This window comes from Rissa tridactyla, chromosome 3, assembly GCF_028500815.1.
Source record: "Rissa tridactyla isolate bRisTri1 chromosome 3, bRisTri1.patW.cur.20221130, whole genome shotgun sequence".
Classification (NCBI taxonomy): Eukaryota; Metazoa; Chordata; class Aves; order Charadriiformes; family Laridae; genus Rissa; species Rissa tridactyla.
In genome coordinates, this window is record NC_071468.1 from 38,834,289 (window position 1) to 38,841,257 (window position 6,969).

The window sequence follows — 6,969 nt, forward strand, 5'->3', positions numbered from 1 at the left end:
AAGTTTAAACACCGTTTTAAATTTTTTAAAACCCTCCTATCTGTAGCAAATGGCTTCTTACTAGAATGATGTGGTGAAATATCCTGTTTCAGAGCAAAAGGATTTCTAAGAGTGGTTTACCAGTACCAGATTTTTGCTGAAATCACAGGTTTTCCAGCGCAGCTCACGGTGCTTGCTTTGGTTCTGTTGAAAGTGCAGGCACACGGAATAAGCAACAGGGAGAAGAGAAAAGTCATGGGGCAGAAACTTAATTTTTAAGCTGCTGAAATACAGAGCCTAGCTTTTGCTGTTTGTTGCCTGTCTCTTTTACCTTCTAATTACTTCTTGTCTTTACAGAACACTTTCAACGTGCTGGAAATCTATAATGACCAGGTAATGAGGTCGCTTTGCTTCCGTATTAACAAATCTTAGTTTTCTGTGTACGTTGATTTCTTTTTTGCTCATTGTAATTTGAAAATCATCCTTTATGCTCTCTTAACGTGACCCTTCTGGGCATGTTGGCTGAAGTGTGTGGGTGCTGCCTGGACCTAAGAGCATCGTTTTGCTGCTTGAGCCACCCGGCTGCTCTGCCGTAACACTGGCCAAGCTGTTTCATCTCTTGTAGTACATTCCTTCTTTCTCTTTTCTGGGTTGTCCTCCTTTTTTGAAGAAAAAAGGGGGTTAAGAAGGAAGATCCGAGGGCTGGAGCACCTCTCCTATGAGGACAGGCTGAGAGAGTTGGGGTTCTTCAGCCTGCAGAAGAGAAGGCTCTGGGGAGATCTTATAGCAGCCTTCCAGTACCTAAAGGGGGCCTACAGGAAGGATGGGGAGGGACTCTTTATCAGGGAGTGTAGCGATAGGATGAGGGGTAACGGTTTACAGCTGAAGGAGGGTAGATTTAGATTAGATATCAGGCAGAAATTCTTTACTGTCAGGGTGGTGAGGCACTGGAACAGGTTGCCCAGGGAAGCTGTGGCTGCCCCTTCCCTGGAAGTGTTCAAGGCCAGGCTGGATGGGGCTTTGAGCAGCCTGGCCTAGTGGGAGGTGTCCCTGCCCAGGGCAGGGGGGTTGGAACTACATGATCTTTAAGGTCCCTTCCAACCCAAACCATTCTGTGATTCTAAAAGATTCGTACCACTATTAATGCATCACTCAAATGGAGACCATTTCTGTTTTCAGAACAGAAACGTGGCTGACACAAAATTGATCTCTCGCTTTCTACGTTAGAGATTGAAACCCCACTTCTTTTGCAAGAGTTCTCTGCATATTTGGAAAAATTTAACTAAATAGAGATAAATGCAGCTATAAAACTATAAGCACCTGTTTTATATAAACGCCGTGTTCTTTACATAAAGCGAGGCAGTATTATAAAACAAGTAGTTTTGTTTCCTGGAATCTGAGATTACTGTTGGTCCTGTGCACCAGATGTTGCATTCCTAAATAAGATGAAACCCCCACAGGGTCCTCTTTGTCTCGGGTGAATTAACTGTATACTGCAGCACCTTTGAAGAGGTATTTTTTCTTAAAGCAAGTACTATCAAATGAAAGATGGAAGAATACAACTAGAAAACGTGCACATGTGAAAATGTTGACTGTAAATGCTGACAGTCTTCAAACAGCTTACCTGAGTTTCTTCAAATGCTAACTTTCTTACTGTTCTGAACAAATTTAAGGACAGATTCTTCAACTGTTACTTGTACCAATACCATCGACGTGGTTTTGAGGTTTTTTTTACGTTGGTGCTAGCGTAAGGCAGAGTTACCAGGATTTGAGCACCTTCAGTATTCACTTTGACAAAAACCACCTCTGTCTTCTCATCTGTCTGTCTCTCTTTCTCCTAAATTGCTAACCTGCTAAAAAGAGTTAGTTTATAGCCAGATTGCTAAGACACTAGGATTCTTCTTTTATGTTTAAGGACTTTATGGTCATCTTTTCCATGTTAATCCCTATCTCATTTTTGGTAGGGTTTAAAACTAATTTTAAAAACCTCCTTCAAAATCCAATGGCAGGTAATACGTTTGATACGCTCACAGACTGCAGCCGAGACTCCAGCAGACCTCTGTTACGAAGGAACTCTGTCAACCTGACGATACGCTGAAAGGCACACTTTCATAGTTTTTCCCGCTCTGGTCTCGGTGCCAATTGCGGTCAGGTGCTGGGCAAAATGAGAAGAGATACCAGCTCAAAGTGACTGACAGCTGAGGAGGAAGGAAAGGGTGAATGTGCCAATAAGGGAGGGCAGCATATTAAGAGCTTATTCTGTATTCTTATTAACGCACGGCGTATATTTTGACAGCTAAGTTATGTGACGGAGGTAGCTCTTTTTCCTGAGAATTCTGGGTCTCTCTCGTGTGCGTGGCTTAATTCAGCTTCTTTCCTTCCCTTTCTCTCCTGGCAATGCAGCACAGAGTTGAAACGTAGAGCGTACAGATGACCCCTGCTGCCAGGCGTTGGTTGTCTCTGCTTCCCGATGCCGGATCCCAGCGACAGTGCCACACAGAGCTATTCCTTCCTGCCCAGGGGCAGTTTGCTTCCCGGCCACTTCCCCAGTCCCTCGTCTCCTTCTGCAAGAGAAGGTTCCCTCTCTCCTCCTGGCCTTTCTGGGGCTCAGAACTGAAAACGGCCCTCTTTGCAGTCCTTCCAGACAGGCTTTCGCTGGGACTCCAGCACTAATTATTCCTTCTTATTCCAGCTCCCCTGAAAAGAGCTCAGGCACTTAGATGTCTGCTGTCCCAACGCGGTTCATGGCTCAGTGACCGCGTGGCTGCAGCTGCCTGGCTACGAGGAGATATCAGGAGCAGAATCACGGAATCTTCAGAGTTGGAAGGGACCTCTAGAGATCATCTAGTCCAACTCCCCTGCTAGAGCAGGGTTGCCTAAACCACATCCCTCAGGGCTGCATCCAGGCGGGTCTTGAAAATCTCCAGAGAAGGGGACTCCACAACCTCCCTGGGCAGCCTGTTCCAGTGCTCTGTCACCCTCACTGTAAAGAAGTTTTTTCCGTGTATTTGAACGGAACTTCCTATGTTCTAGCTTGTGCCCATTGCCCCTTGTCCTGTCGCTGGGAACCATTGAAAAGAGCCTGGCTCCGTCCTCCTTAAACCCACCCTTTAGATACTTGTAAACATTAATCAGGTCCCCCCTCAACCTTCTCTTCTCCAGGCTAAAGAGTCCCAGCTCTTTCAGCCTTTCCTCATAAGGGAGGTGCTCCAGTCCCATAATCATCTTGGTTGCCCTACGCTGGACTCGCTCCAGTAGTTCCCTGTCCCTCTTGAACTGGGGAGCCCAAAACTGGACACAGTACTCCAGTTGTGGCCAGAAGATTTAACGTTTCCCGCACCAGTTCAGTCCTGCAAAGAGCTGAATTGCTTTCACGTGCCGATGAACGCAGACCCCTTGTTGTGTCTGAATTAGGACTCCATCTGACCCGGAGATGAGGCCCATGTGAACCAAGACCCCCAGAAGCCTTGTCTGGGGTGGGCGCTCCCTGACAGTGGCTGCTCTCCCCTTACTGCCTGCTGGCCAGCTCGTGCTCTGCTCTATTAAGGCATCTTAGCAGCACTGCTGCATTTCTGCCTGGCGATACAGGAGTAGCACTTAATATCTGTGACTTGGGATTTTTTTTCAAAGGTGTTCTGTTTGGTTTTTTTCTCCACAGACACATTGTTTTTAAAAACTTGAGAAGAAAAGAAGACAGCTCTGCCTTTGAGAAATGGTCCCTGTCCTCATCCGCAGCACTGGCGTGGGCACATCCAGTTGCTCAGAGTCAGTTCCCTTATCAAGTGCTGATCAAGACAAAAGCCCAAACCCAGTGTAAGTAAGGCTATTGCAGGCAGGAGGGAGAAGAGTTTCTGCTGGCTGGGAATGAGTGGCGGATCCGGAGCACACAGGCCACGTGGGAGTCCCGTCCGGAGGAAGCCTGGAAGGAGTGGGAGCACCAGTACATTGCTGTGGCTCAGGCGAGTTTCCCAGTAACGGGCATTGCGGCCAGATCCATTAACCTCTGGTCTTCTGAGTCTGATGTTTTCCCCTTTTTGTCATCTTTAAGATTTGTTACTCACGCCCCTCTCTGCCCTTCCTTAATAAACCGTGACTCCAGGTCTGGAACTTCTGCCAATAGAAAGGAAGCGTGGCGTCAGTCTTTCAGATCTAATAATTGCTTCCTGATCATGTTTGATAAAATGATGGGGGTTTGATAAAAATTAGGGACTTAATTCTGTCGGGAATGCTGAGCCCTGTGTGGGGTGTATGGCTAACCGGGGTCGTTCAGGTGCTCCCTCTGGATGGTTGTATCGGTCTTGGCTGGCAGCTGGCACAGGCGTTTGGGCACACAGTACCGTACCCTGTTCTGCTGAGGACAGCTTCTTGTTCACCTGCTGCATCAACTGGTTTTCCTGCCTTGACCTGCCTGGGGTTTGCTTTGTTAAGACAGTGAAACGAACATAATCAGGCTTCTGTTAATTTTGTGCCTTCTACCTAGGAAGCTGTCGGATACAGTTTTAGAGAACTAATGGTGACAAGGCTTTGCTGGTGTGGTATTGCTTGACTTGTGTGGTGGAGAGAAGCCTTAAATTGGCAGGAGAGAGTCACCAACAAGCCGGGCCTGTTGCACGTGTTGCAAATGCATTTGCAGTTGGGCTTGTCAGGTTGCTCTTTGTCAAAGTATGTTTCAGAATGAGATACGCAAAAGCCGCCTGGACACGGTCCTGGGCAGCCTGCTGTAGGTGACCCTGCCTGAGCAGGGGGGCTGGACCAGAGGACCTCCAGTGATTCTGGAAGGCCTTTCTCTTCATTGTGATGCTGGGATTCTGGAATTCGTGCTGGGATTCTGGAATTCGTGCTGGGAGAGGCGAGCGGTGTGGTGTGCTGGGAGTGCCTTGCTCACCACTGTCTCCCTGTGCTGGGAAGGCTGCGTGTATGTTCTGTCCTGAGACACTCAGCGCCTACGTCTGTCTGTCCAGGTGCACCGAGCAAGGTAAAAAAGAGCGTAAGGTCAGAAGTGCCTTTGGGAACTGCTGCGAGCTTCGCCACGGTAGACGGGGACTGCAACTCTTGAACGGAAGTATAGTCGTGTTGGGGAATAACCGCAGGAGGTAGCTGGGTAAAGTGGCTCCAGCGTCAAGTTCTGATCTGTGTTGGTTTTGTTTGTTTTTTCATGGAGAGGGATGTCAAATCTGTGGTCTGCATCAGACACAGGGTCTTCGCTGTTGGGGGCTGTTGGGGTAGAGAGCTGAAATTCTTTCCTCGTCTCACCTTCTGCTGTAGCTTTGTGCTTGTGGAGCATCTGCACAAACTCTGCAAGACAATCTGTAGGCTGCACTTGAGTGAAATAAGGCCGATTGTAGGATTCTGGTACAGACCGTCTCTGTCACGCTGGTGGCTTTTTAGACTACAGCTTAGGGCTTGGATGAAATGTAGGGTTTTTGCCTAAACCGCCGGGAGCGGGGAGGCTTTCTGCCTAAGCGGGAAAGACCTGACCCGGTGGTACTCCCTAAATCACCTGCTCACTCACTCGCTAAATCCTCTTTCTGCAGGAGTAAAATCCGGCAAAGTGCAAATTCACTGAACCTGACGACTACGAGAGTGCAGAAAGTGACTTTTCCATCTGCTGCTCCTCCAGTGCTTGTGAGTTGCTTCCTGTTTCTCTGGGGAAAATGTCATGGAACCAGTCATTAACAACAATTCAAAAATTGGTATAACTTTTATAAACCCTTTTATAACCCTTCCCTGAAATCACTTTAGCTTCCACCTCTGGCGGAAGGAAAGAACGACGCCTGTCAGCTGCAGCCTTTCCCAGAGAGCTAGGGAGTCTCTCCGTGCAAGAGGGAGTTAAAAGTTGCCTTAAAAGATGCCTGACTGTGTCCTGGGTGGTGCCCTTTCTAAAAGTAAAGGGGTTTTTAGCCCTCCCTGCAAACGGAGTGTGTCGTTTCACCCGGGTATGAGCTAGCAGCCCGGGCTGACTGCCACAAAAAGGAGATGGACAAATTCCCTCTCCTTCTTCCCGATGCGTGGTCCTGCCTCCTTCCTTGTGCCACCTCTTATGCTTGCTGGTTGTCTCTGCAAGGCAGTTGAGCTCTCGAAGCTGGTGGAACACCACCTGCTTTTCTGGGTGAGTTTCCTGCCTGCTCAGGGAGTGAACTTGGCTCCTAAAGTGCTCTAAGGCACTGTTAAGGCAGTGCGAGGTGAGCCACAGGAGTACGGTAGTAGAACAAAGGAGCAGATGGAGAGATGGGAGGCGGCGGCAAGTCCTCTCTTTTGGTGGCCGGGAAGTCAGCATGTTTTGTGAAACCATCTCTTCAGCTGCGGCTGGCCATATTTTTAGCTTTTTCGTCAGTAAGCCCATTGCATTGTTGGCCCTTGAAACGGATTTTCGGGTACTACCGTCAGTCAAAACTGACGTCCCTGAACCCTGACTTGGCTGAATGCGATTCTGCTTGAACATGTAATTTCTCCATGTTTATTTTTCTTGGAGCTTTTTAATGCAAAAATCTATCCTCAGCCTGTGACTCGTGGTACGCTCCTTTCTTTGGAAATAGTTTGGAAGTCATAAGTACCTAAGGTGAAGAACAATGGTAATTTTGGCTGCTAGAAGACAACTGACAATAAGTAACAAAGGGTAAAGTACGAAATCAAGGGAAAGGACAAATGGAAAGTTGTACCTGTTACTGAGAAGCTTTTTAAAATCTGATTTTTCTCAGCTCCCATCTTCCTAACCTGTGTGAGTAGACTTGAACTCAGTGTATTGGGCTTTTTCCTGTTATTTCTCTGTTGATACGTCTGGGTCACTTTTTGTTGGTGATCTCACAGGCATCAGAAAAGCAAAGGATTCTCCTTTTGCTCTGCTGGGAGAGCAAAAAGTCTCCCGAGTGCCATTATTTGCAAGGAAAAGAGCTAGAGGTGATGTCTAGGGCATTTTTCACTGCATACTGATGAAATTTCTGTCACTCTCAAGAATATTTCTGGCTGGCGTGAGTCTAGTTGTGCAATTTT